The following is a 13,905-nucleotide window of genomic DNA, read 5'->3' on the forward strand; positions in this document are numbered from 1 at the left end:
GAACACCAAATCTTCATCATCAATGCCTATACATTTAACCGTTAGTTAAACAAATTGATGAATAGAACATGCATTATTTTCATGCTTCTATGGATGACTTCCAACTCCCACAAAGTTGAATTCATATAAACTTGTTGAAGTGCATAGATGTGAAACAATTGATGTGACATATTTTGTTATTTGTCATTTAGTTGCATGCAACAATCCCAAAAAATACATCCTATACATGTGAGTTGTGACCAAGCTTTGATTCACACTATATTGGCAAAATATCATAAAACTTCTATGTAGTCTGACATCCCATATTCCAAAATACTTCATATGGGTACATAAAAGAGCATATTTTCTTGTTCTCTTTCTATTCAATGCACCCTTTTGTGTACCATTTGTAAAGGAAAAGAAAAGTCATTTGTAGAGAGAGAGAGAGAGAGAGAGAGAGAGAGATAGATTATATTATCGTCTTCGGAGGTCAAATATGACCTATGAGACAAAAAATATTACATTTCACGTGATACGTGTGAAGGGGAGTAGTGACTCTCGATGTTCAAGTACTTTACCAATGAATGTTGCAATTGAGAGTGCACATCGTGGTTGTGAGAGAAATTCGTGCAAGGATTGGGCTTGATCGAAGAGATGTGGAAAGCACGGTTGAATATGATCAAAGGCAGAGCATTGTATCAAAGTGTGATACTCAGACTCTCGAACTTGTTTAGGGCAAAGTGTGCATAGTCGGCCACTCTCATCACTTGTGCCCCAACGCCCCGTCTCACATCTCAATGCATGCGAGCTAAGTCGCATGGAAGCAATGGTTCGAATGGCAAATAACGGGATGGGCTCTAACATGTATCAATGTGTACGACTTCCCCGTGCTTCGAAGAATATGGTTTTGTAGTTAGGTGCAACATTGGTAGTATAATGTGTGAAGTGTGAGCCACCACATTTTTCCCATGTCATGATACATTGGCGTTGCAAAAGGGGCTCCTTTACAGAGGAATCCAGTGTCACATCATGAAGCAAGTGTCTTGCATCCCATCTACCAAACCATTTTTCTAAATCTCATAGTTGTTAAAAAACGTGTATTCTACGTTTAGAGTATGTTTTAGAATACTCTGAAGTATTCTACATGTATTCTACATTTTAGAATTGCCGTTTTTTAAATTTTGACGTATTCTAAAAATTTGACATATTCTACGTATTTAACAAGTATTTATCATTTCAGAACATATTTTCTTTTTTTTGAAAAAAAAACTTTAAATTTTAAGAAGTATTTAACGTATTTTACAAGTATTCTAAACGTATGCTAAGTATTTAACGTACTTTATCTATAAAATACGTATTCTAAGTATTTAAAAAGAAGAAGTTAGAATACTTAGAATACGTATTATACGCGTATTTTATGCTAAGTATTTTACAACAATGTTAAATCTTGCATCCAACCGAAACACAACATTTTGCTTTATATGCGTCTTTTGGATCTTTTTGCTTGCTTCCCATGCAATTCTAGGAAGTTGATGTGAGGGGCTTTTTTGAACCTTAAGCATGTATTCAACAACCCTTTCCGGAGAGAGAGAGAGAGAGAGAGATGCCCAGATGGATGCAACTCAATTGGTAAGGTTGCCCAATGGAGACCAGGTGGTCATGGGTTCAACCCCTACATTCCACAATGGCATCTAGTGAAATAGAGATATATATCAAGTATATAATAGAGAGGTGACGAAATTGGGTTTCGAACCCAAGACACAATGCTTGTAGTGTTATTGACTTACCACTAGTGAATTAAGAGATATATATAATAGAGTGAACTGAGAAAATTGGGTTTCGAACTCAAGACATAATGCCTATCGTGTTACCCAATAAAAAGAGAGAGAGAGAGAGAGCCCAGATGGATGTAGCTCAATTGGTAAGGTTGCCTAATGGAGACCAAGTGATCATGGGTTCAACCCCTACATTCCACAGTGCAATCTAATGAAATAGGAGATATCTATAGAGTAATAGAGAGGTGAGAAAATTGGGCTTCGTATGACAATTTTTGCAACTATGTTTTAAGGGGATATTGTCCCACAAGAGTTAAATTTATGCCATTTAGTATTACAACACCATATAGTTGTAACTTGTGGTAGAGATAGCAAAGGCTTTGTATTGTCATCTTTTTTTTTTTAGTAGAGATAGGTGTAGTAGAGAGAGAGAGAGAGAGAGAGAGAGAGAGATTAAATATTTTTTAGTGTCAATAGAGGCTGATATTGGCTCATAGAGAGAGAGTATATATTTTTTAGTGCCCATAGAGAAGCCAATATTGATACATATCTATATATATAAAGAGAGAGAGGGTTATAGGTTCAAGTCTTTTGCACCATTCCGTTGGAGGACAATACATATAGGTTCATTAACTACTCTATAACGTGTACCATTTGGAAGTACTTATCAAACGTTTGTTATTTGAGGCCTCAACAATGAGTTTTTCTTAGCATGTTCAAAATGGTCCAAATGACAAGATTGAGATAATATTCCAATTTTTACGAAAATGGGGACTGCAACACAATTGGAATATGTGTAATGCTTTCATGTTTTATAGCAGACATGGGGTGAAAGCCGAAAGCCTATATGAAGAAGTTGAAAAGTATTCTTATGTGAAATTTCTGGATGTTAGAGCATGTGGGGATCATTTCCTCAAATGCTTATTCAGGTTTCCTTGAGCATTACAACACTAAGAAGTGGGCTTTACTTACAATTAATATAATTGTGCGCGCGCGCGCGCGCGCGAGAGAGAGAGAGAGAGAGAGAGAGAGAGAGAGAGAGAGAGAGAGAGAGAATTTTACGGCTTTAAGAGTATTGAAAGAGCATGTACTTTCCCTAGGAGTGTCTCAAATGTTATTGTGATCAAACTCATCCTTTCACGTGAAAACAATGCAAAAACTGGATTGTGAATCAAACCTATCTAATTGACTAATATGGAATAGTTATCCATACGTGCACATTATTATGTTCACACCAAAGTTTCCCATTGTACAGTAGAAAGGTCTAGCAATATGATCTAATTGCACAATGTAACTACATATTCGAAAACTAGGAACATGCCATATAACATCATTGGAACTTTACTAATAGTCACGCATGTAAACTGTACCACATGTAACGTGATGCAATTGATATTAAAGTATATACAATCAATCGCACATAGTATCACGACTCAACAATATAACATTGTTTCTTTTTGGCAAATAGTTACGGTTATTGTGTCTCAAATTTATTATTTTACATTTCTTGTGAGCTAATTGTGAAAATAAAACATGAATCGTTATTACAGAAATGTGCGGCTGAGATTTTCGTATTGAGATATTTCTATATAATTAAATTATTGCCTATGACATAATTGCAACAAAATCAATGCATTCACGAAGTGGCAATCATGTAATGACATCATATGTAATTGGACACCACATAAGTTTTTGGATATTATAGAAAATATATGAAATATGGATTTCCATGGAGTTTTCCATCTCGAACCTACCGGAAGCACATACCATGGGATAAGTGTTGAATCACACTTAACCACAATGTACCTTGATTGTTGCAACTCTAAAGGTGGATGTTTCAATATATTTTACATATACTTTATGCTTGATTGTTGATCAATCGAAATACCTAAAAAATGGGCCATCCTTTGGAATAGAAAAGCCACTAATGAAATGCAAATGTCGTACAAAAGAATGACACCAATGATTTTTTAAAAAAAGAAGTATGTGTCCCCATTTTGTCCTTTTTCTCAAGCCGGGTAAGCGAGAAAATTTGAGCAATTAGTTGCAACAATGATTTGCAATATGTTAGATACAAGATGAAAGTTTAATGAATTCATCCATAACATAACATTGTCTGATAAGTGTCAACTTCCAATATTGGACCCATGGTCGCATGGACAAGGAGATAACAAGAATTTGAGAATCACAATGAATGTAGTAATGCTAGGAAAATGGTGGGAGGATAATATCAAGAACCATGAGGAATCGTTGTCAAGTTACAACAATGCAATCAAGTGGTCTTGCTTCTCATGGCAGTTCCTCATTCAAGAAGGTTGGTAATGAATCTACCTAACTACAACAAACTGTTCGTCCATTTACTATGATGACAATTCACATGCAATTATTTTCCCACCATACTCAATTTATCAAGTTTCTCCATTGACTTTTATCGATCCCATTAACAGGATGGATGGGTGCTTTCCTTCTATAGATTCTTCCTCTATGCACATGGCCAAACATCGCTATTTGATACTATCTTCTCATTGTCAATAGAAAAAAAATCTTACGTTACAAAAAGTGTGAACTCAAAAAGTCTTTGACAATGATCTCCTATTTAATATGCCCAAATTCCTTTGTTGGCATTGCTATCCGTGGGTTTTGAGCAAACAATCAATAGACCCACATTTTCAAGCAAAAATATTGAATACTAAAACCAATATGTTTTCTAACAGAAAACCATCAATTTAGGTTGATCCCACAACCTTAAGGTTACAAAGTATTGATAGAACAAGTGAAGTGCATAGATAGATATGTTGTTTTCTTATATCAAATGTTACAAGGATCATCCATCGATAGTTTTACATAGAGATTCTATCTAGTTTTTGCAAACTTAGTATTTACATATATGTTTAGCTTTTTCTATCCCAATAACATCATATGGTTTATTTTATTATTTAATACCTCATGATACATTTATGTCTAGTTATCTACTTCAGATTATTGTATATCTTGATTTAGTCGGTTAATTCTATATGACTTTGTTTAGCCTTGTATTTGATAGGACAATACTACGAGCTCTAACCCTTGGGTTGTGGAATATGAGTTTGAACAAGCATAAGTGCACATGATCTCAAATAAAAAAATATGAAACATCGTACTTCTTTGTTGTATTACTACATATAAAGTGCAATGCTTTCACATTGATTGTGCTTGTCTTTTTCGAAATGCCAGATCAAATTCAACGCTAGTACATTTCAACCTTCATGGCCCCAAATTTTTACAATGGGGCCAAACCATCTTCTTTGCAATCTATCCTCGAAATACATTGTGTGATAACCAATACATCCTATGCTTTAATCATAACATACATGCTGAATGATATCTGAACTTTGTTTTCTTTTGATGCCATAAATAACAGACATTCATCTCTTCGATAGGCATCACCCTTTAATAATCAATCATAACAAATGCATATAGTTGGATGCTTAGATGGCTTTATAAATAATTGAGGCATGCAATGTTCTTTTTTCCAAAAAAGAAGCTACTTTCCCATTAATTAGGAGAGATTTTTACAAAAAGACTATACAAGTATATAAGTTGGGGAATCACCCCTTGGCCGAGTTCACGAATATGAGACTACGTAGATAGCCTCTTTAACTGTTTACTTAATTTAAGTAGGTATCTAGAACTATAAACTAGTGGCAATCATCACCGGCCAGCACAAGCCCGAACCTCTGGCCTTTAATGGAGGGAGGGTGGAAGGTGAGTAGGAAACAACCAGCATGGGGGCTGGTAGTTCCACCTCGGGCCGTTTCCTTCTTGCGTCACCATCGATGTGTTCCTCCATTTTTGCCAAAAGCGTAAACGGGCAATGTCCACGTCATCGAAGTGGCCACAAACCTCGTCCAAATACCCTCGTAGGCAACTGATAATCGTGAACCAAATATCCATGATCGTTTCCTTCAGGAGGCGTACCAGATCTTGGAAGACCTTTAGTCAACGTGCTCTCCACAGATACCAAAGGGAGAAGCTTGCGATCAACATCCAAATCTCCCGGAAATGAGGGGATGTAGTCTTCAAGCCTCTTGCAAAAACGAGTCTTTACAAGTTTACCTCTTGTGCATTCATATCACCAACTACCTGCGTTGAAGGCGTTTGTCCAACTATCAACTAAGGGAATGATCCAAGCTGCTGCACTCCACAATGTTGTCCCTTACACTTCGCAGGTAGCTAGAAGGCGAGTTACCCTGTCCTAGACCATTTGAGCTCGAGGGCAATCCCACAAACAATGTCTCAGAGTCTCGATAGGTGCAAAATAGAGTGGGTAGGCTAGTGGGCCTCCTCGTTTACTTATCCATTCGACAATGGGGACCGCGTTATTGATGAATATGGAAGATGTTATGCAGCGGACGATGAGGACCTACAAGTTTGTGTCAAACAAAAAACAATACAGATAACTAGAAGAATGGATATGCACTATTATCTTTCCTATTCTCTTTCGCATGTTGTAGTCCCATATGTCTCCTTAGTCTTTGAAGCGTTGATCTGGGAGCAACTTTGTCAGGCTATCAGCGATGTTCACCTCTGTATCAACCTTCCAGACTTCAAGCTTCTTCTCGATGACGAGCTCCTAGATATGCTGATACCTCACCTCTATATGTTTTGTCTTAGCGTGATAGACATGGTTTTGTATGAGGTGTATTGTGCTTTGTGAGTCGCAATACAGAGTTGGAGCAGGATGGTCGATTCGGATCATGGCCGAAAGGTCTATTGATTGTCATTGCAAACAAATTTCTTCTTTTGCTGCCGTCGACGCGGCGATATACTCGGCCTCTGTTGTGGAGAGTGTCATACATTCTTGGAGTTTCGACTTGCATGATATTGCTCCTCCTTCATAGGTGAAGACATAACCTGATGTTGACTTCCAATTGTTGGGGTTGTCAGCATAATCAGAGTCGGTAAAGCCTTCGACTTCGGTCAGATGATCTGAGCTTAATGTCAACTGCATATTTTCGGTTCCCTGAAGGTAACGAAATATGTGCTTCACTGCTTGCCAATGCTTCTTTCCGAGATTAGACATGTAGCGGCTATTGACACCTACAACATATGCAAGGACAGGTCGGGTGGCCACGATTGCATACATGAGACTTCCTACGGCCGATGCGTAGGGTGTTTTGCTCATGAGCCCTTTCTCTTCCTTTGTGGAGGGAGAGTCCCTATTCGATAGTAACTTGAATGACGTCGGAAGTGGTGTTGGTGCCAGCTTTGCATGCTCCATGTTGAACTGCCTTAGCTTTAACACTACCTACGATAAGCATGTCGTCGACATATAGGATCAGGTAGATCCTGGACTCGTCGGCCAGTTGCCAAATGTACATACATGGATTGGAGTCGGTTCAATCGTATCCAAGTTGCCAGATGTAGGAGTCAAACGTTTGGTACCACATCCTCAACGGTTGCTTTAAGACATAAAGTTTTTTCTTCAATTGGCATATGAGGTGACCTTCCTCCCCCATCATCATAAAGCATGTTGGTTGGGACATGTAAATGTCCTCTTCTAGATCTCCATGGAGGAATGTCGTCTTTACATCCAACTGCTCCAGCTCAAGGTCCTCTATCGCTACGACTCCTAATAGGAGCCGAAGGGCCATCATCTTGACTACGGGAGAGAATATCTCATCGTAGTCGACGCCATGTTCTTGTTTGAACCCCTTGGAGACAGCTAAGCTTTGTAGTTAGGCTCGTTTGCTGGCGGTCGCTGCGGCAAAGGGGTGGCATTTACATCAGATGGATGTAAGGAATGCGTTCCTACAAGGTGAGCTTGAGGAACATGTGTACATGGTACAACCCCTCGGATTTCACTCCGGAATGAACACTTCGGCGGTGTGCCGATTGAAGAAGTCCCTTTAAGGACTAAAGCAAGCCCCGCGTGCCTGGAACGCGAAGATCACGCAACGATTGCGTCGGATGGGCTTTGTGACGTCAAAATCGAACTCCTCACTGTTCATCCGTAAAGGTCGACTTGGGCCGGTTAGTATTTTGCTTTATGTTGATGACTTGGTCATCACCGACGTCGACCTAGGTGAGATAGACTAGACTCCTTGTGAGATTGGGTACATGCCGGACATGACGGAGGGTGATCATACTTCCATTCGGTAACTGAATGGGGATTTTGCCAGTTCCAGCAATTTTGCACTCTTGCCCATTGTCTAGTCGAACTGAGCTAGCAGGACTGAGCTGCCAGCTCCAGCAGAATAGTTCGAAGACCATTCATTGTGGGGGGTCACATGAAATGTGGCACTCGAGTCGAGCAGCCATGATTGTGCATCATGTGCATTGTACGAGATTTCTCCGGTCAATAACTCTTCCAATGAGAGGACTTCTTCTGACCGGGATTCGGCAACATTAATTTGGTTGTCGGATGGGGGCGATTTGATTCAGAAGAGCATGTATCCTGATCAAATTTAAGACCATTCCCCTTCCTATTTAACGACCAGCAGACGATAACGTTGTGGCATGTCTTCTTGCCGTGTGTGTAGTAGGTATTCAACTTCCTGTTCCATGACTTCAATCATTGTTGGTCATTTCTCCTCCTCGGCTTGCTCTGGCTTCAGCTGGTTCTCTGATTTGGCTCTCCTGAGAAGTGAACTTCGGCATTGTCGTCGATGGTGAGTTCGATCAATTTTCTTCGAAAAGCTTCTGATAGGATCTATCGGATTGCTTCATCGAGCGTCATCTTTGTCGAGCTATTCGTGACAGTCGTGCAAAAGACTTCCAAGCTTGTTGGGAGGCTCAAGAGAAGTGCAAGGGCTTTGATTTCTTCTTCAAAGTTCAATCCTTGCAAGGAGAGTTCAGCCAGCACCCAGTTAAAGGTGTTGATATGGGAGGTTGTTGTATCACTTTCTTATTGAATAACTGTTGGATCACTATGATTCTAGACAAGCTCGACTTCTTTTCATATACTTCATGTAGCTTCTCCCACAAGGCGTATGTGGTCATCTCTTTAGCCATGCTGAAGTAGACATTTTCAGCCAAATGCATTCTGATGGTCGATCTCACAATTTCATCGAGTGATCAACATTAAACTGCTAACATCTTTGTCAACTTGTTGTTATGTTGAATTGCCTCTATTTGGTGTTGGATGATCAGCTTGTCTTGCATCATCTCTTTCCACCGAGCAAAGTTCTTGCCATGGAATTTGTGGATTTCAACACTTGTGTTGGATGTCTATGCCATCATTCTTGTGGAAGTGATTGTCTGGCATGGTCCTTTCCTTCAATTGATTTCTCCTTCTTCTTGTGTCATTGCTATAGAACTCCAAGTCGCTCTGATACCAGTTTGTTGACACTATATGTGTCTATGTAGGCTATTGTTGTGTGAGGTTGGCTAACTGATACAGAAGTGTATGAGGATCTTATGTAGGGAGTTAGCAAGCAAGCACAAGATGGAGATGTGAAACTGTGTACCTGTTCAAGAAGATATGCACATAGAAGAGAGAGAGATAGTTACACAGAGATAGTTTAGAGCTCAAAATGACTGTTGCATTACTATTCCCGTCGAACTATTGTTACAATATACACTTCTCTCTTATATAGTTAGGTTAACTAAGCCCTAACTCTGAGCATGTTCACACTAGGAATACAATTGGGTGGAGTAGGAATTGTAGTCCAACAAAGGTGCGTCTTCCAGTTGTTGTCAGCCTGTGCCACTATGCGGATCGGGTGCGAGGTGCCACTACTCTAGCTCTCCCAAAATAATATATACCCTCCAGATCTGCTCATGCCCTTCAATAGTTTAACCGTTTCGGCCTCATCAAAGAGACCGAACCATGTATCTCCTCTTGCATCCCCCACCTGAACCCTGTCAACCACCTCTACTATCATTCTCCCCATTTTCTAAGCCCCCTTGAGGGGATGGACTAAGTCCTCCCTCACCCCTCCTGGAGCCACCGTGCATATTTAATCACCTATAGAATGGAACCCTATCTACACCAGCTTTCCCCATGCCAGGCCCTTGAGTTGCCCTATCATCATGTCGTCGCTTGTTCACACATGTGGATTCCAAAATAATGGTTGTCTAGTCCATTCAATTAGTGTCTCCGGGTTGTGCTTGACCAAATGTTGTCGCATGTGAACCCATGCCCGCAAGATGGAGTTCGTTACCCCTATCCTTCGGATGACATGCCATCTTGGGTGGGCTCCTTTCGTGCAACGCCAGTTCAAGGATTCATGCCAAGCCTTGCCATACTTGGGAGTCCCTACTTGCAATCTATTACAAAGGAGTACCTTCCAACACTCCTTACCTAGTAGGAGGCACCGAACCACCATTTTTGCTAGCAATGCTCAACTTTGCATTAAGGGGTCTATGAGGCCAAGTCCCCCTTTGGCATGTGGTTGCGTTACCCAGTGTCACGACACTCTCGCAGCTGCTATTGGTTTGTCTCTACCTGACCATACCCTGATGGTGGCCTTAATCACGTGCATACCTGCAGGGTTCATAAACCAAAATGAGACTGAATGCCAATGGTGGCAAGCATCACTTAGTTCACAACAAGTACCTTGTCAGCAAATGATAGTTTAGATCTACTCCACTGGTTCATCTTCTTGTTTATTTTGGATTGCACATGGGAAAGTTGTGCCCCCTTGGGGATCCCCCTTCCCATCATAAACCCTAGGTACTTGAAGGTCATCCCGTCTGGAATCCAGTTAAAATCGACGTGGGGTTGCCACCTTGGTTTCTCCTACATGTTGATCCAAAGGCCCTGGGTTTTATCCCAATTGACCTTGGCTCCAAATGCTTGGCAAAAGTCCTCGACAAGTTGTTCTACTTACTGCAAATTCTCTGCGTCGTCTGTAAGAAGAGGACCGTATCTTCGGCAAGTTCCGACAATAGAAGATCTTCAGACTCATTGGGAATGTGCAGTCCCCTCAATCCACTGCTCACTTTTTGTAAAAAGGCAAAGAAAACCTCGGTTACAAATAGATAAAGATATGAGGCCATGGGACAAATCTGGCTCATTGAACATTGTAGTCGGAAGGAGGGGCCCCTAACGCCAACTATCAACATGCTACCAGTCCTATAAAGGGCAGAATTGCAATTCCTCCATTTTTGGGTAGCCCCAATGCTCGCATCACATTCTCCAAGAAGGGCTAGAGTACTCTATAGTAGGCCTTCTCAAAGTCTACCAATAGAATAACAAAGCTCGGCACAGAATGATATGCCAATACCATAGCTTCCCATAACAACAACACGTTATCAAAGATGCACTTGCTTTTGATAAACCCTGTTTGACTCTCATGAATAATGTTTGGTAAAAATCTTGCAACCATTGAGGTAGGATTTTTGCAAGTATCTTGTATGTCATGTTAAGGATTGTGATTAGGCGCCATTGGTGCAGCTCTAGGTTCCGCTCTATCGCTTTGGGGATGAGATAGGTCATCCTCTCAACTAGACCAATAGGCATCTTTCCCGAGGTCCGGATCTTCTGAACCTTGGCCTCAAGAGACGGGATAATGGTTTCCCAATGAATCTTGAAAAAATCCCTTGAAAGACCATCGGGCCCGGAGCATGCCCCTCTCCGTAGTTCCCTTAGCACCTCCCAGAGTTCTGTTCAAGAAATGGGACTATTGAGCACTTGTTCCACCTCTTGGGTTACCTTGGGGTGAATGCAAACCAACACCTTGTCAGCCAGCTCCATGTTCTACATCAAATGCATTGGTGCGAGTAGGTGTCGATAGTATGAGGCATGGAATGTTGTAATATTTGTTCAATATCTACCTCAAGGATTTTATTGAACTAGTGGCAATACTTTTGAATACACAAAAGAGCAAATGGTTTGCATAGCATAAACAATGAAAACCGATGGCATGGGCCTTTGGAAGACAATCTTGTCAACAATGTTTAGTTGAATTCTTATATGGCTTTACATGCAATGTGACTATTTTCCTGAAGATTTTTGTTTAAATAGAATAAATAACTTAGTTGTAGGTTTGAATGTACCAATGTTGTAAATTTCCCCAAAGTGTGAATAATCATGTATAGCTCATACCTAGAAATTATGGTTGTTGAAACTTGATATGTTACCTATGAGGTAAAATAATATAAAGGTGCTTTGAAAAGCCATGTCTTGAACATTGCTTTTCATAGTTTTCTTTTCCAAAAAATGTTCTTCATAGTTTTAACCACAATATAAATGTGGTAGTGCACATTGGAAACATCAAGCACATATATAAACATTTTGGTAAACATAGACAAAAGTGGTCTTTAATGTAAACTAAGAAAAATAAAAAGGTATATCATGATAAAAAATTGTCTTTATGAAGTTGTAAAAGTATGCCACCTATGCATGCTTTAAACATGTTGTCTTCTATCCGTTATTACCAAATTTGATCATGAATCTAAAAATGAAAGCATGATCTTTCCCACGACATGTATCAAGGTTCTTAATGGAAAAGGTAATGTGTTGCATAGCATATATAAAAGTACATTAATTCTAGTGATAAAACTATATGCAATTGTTTGTTGCAACACATCCAAAGATGTTTGATAATTGTGGATTGTAAGATGGGATAACCAATGTTCTCCTTTCTCAATCGATTTGTACATTTTAAGGCAATTGAATCTTTCCAAAAAATAGGTAAATCAAACAAGACATTATGTGTGGAAGAAAAATGTCAAATATACATCATCCGAAACATCCCATAATTTTGTTTTATATATTCACTAGGTTACATGTTAGAATACTCATATTCACAACGTCAAGTTTATGTTTTTCAATAATGAGGTTGTTGTTGAACTCTTGAGCAAGTTGGTTTAATGTCAGCACACTTTACAAAAAATTACTCTTCGTTATAGTAATTTGACGTCATGTACATGAATAATTTGCTTCTCAAAAGGTGACATTCACATGGTTTTAACCAACACAAATATCTAAAAAAGCCGACAACAATCCTTACGAAGTGCTCATACAAAAATGATCATTGCCTATGCAATCCATAATACCTATTCGCAAAAGTTGCCAAGGATAGGCATCAAATAACTTAGGCCACTTGTACATGGGCATGGTACATTCATGTTAAAGAATAGGGAGGGAGGTTATTGTCAAATGTTATAATGTGCAGTCTTCGATTTTCGATTTTGAAACGATAGATATATGATTGTCATTTTGGTAACATTATAAGGTTGGTGACGAACAATATGGAGGGTTTGCAACAGTTTTTTTTCATGAATTGGAGGGTCTTTATTTCCTTTGAATTCATCAAAAACATTGGTCACTTAAATAGCCGAAAACTAAATTGAAAATAAGACAATTATAATTTCTTTAGTTTTTTGTCATGTTTTGAAACAGTATACAAAAATGCAATTTAATAACATTGTTCTATATCATAACTACGATCAAAGCACACCAATTACTAACATCATAAATATTTCACAAAAACATCAATTACATTACTGAATAGCATAAACCCCATATCATTTCAACAACCTTGACCAACAAAAGTTTCTCAATATTCAACAAGGTTTGATTCCTTTTATTAAACCCACACCAATGCCTTCCATAGTACCATGGTTTCTTTCGACAACTTCATCCTTAATGTTCAAGTTTTGAATGTCAACATTCAAACAAGATCGTTTCATTTTTTGTAGCAGCTCCTAGAGCCTTCCACTAGTTCCATGGTTTCTCTCTATCAACTTCATCACAAGGTTCTTTTTCCCTAATTAAATTAGGAATTCAATTTTCTAACTAGTTTTAACTTTTCTAACTTGGTTTTCATAATCCATCTTCCAGATATGATACTTGATTAGATTCTTATGTTTGGTCAACAAGATTTACCTATTTAACTTGAAAGAAAATACCACATTCCAAATTTGTTCACATCGACCTATTTGATTTACTACCCCACTATAAGAATCTGATTGTGTCTCAAATGTCAGAGTCACTAGATCCACAAATTATATGTAGTTACAACCTCACAACATCACTCGCTATCAAATACTCAAATATATGCCCCATGGATCTTTCCAAGACCAAGTTTAAAGTTATAGTTCACTAGATGCAATCGTAACTTCTTTGCCCCTTTAATGTGAGTATCATTGCATTGATATTTGGTGAATCAAGACACCCAATACGATAATCATCCCACTAATATTTCCATTACAATACACCATG

This window comes from Azolla caroliniana, unplaced genomic scaffold (genome assembly GCF_043228905.1).
Source record: "Azolla caroliniana isolate FFs.n. ecotype wild unplaced genomic scaffold, voAzoCaro1.0.p SCAF_16, whole genome shotgun sequence".
In the NCBI taxonomy this organism is placed as follows: domain Eukaryota; kingdom Viridiplantae; phylum Streptophyta; class Polypodiopsida; order Salviniales; family Salviniaceae; genus Azolla; species Azolla caroliniana.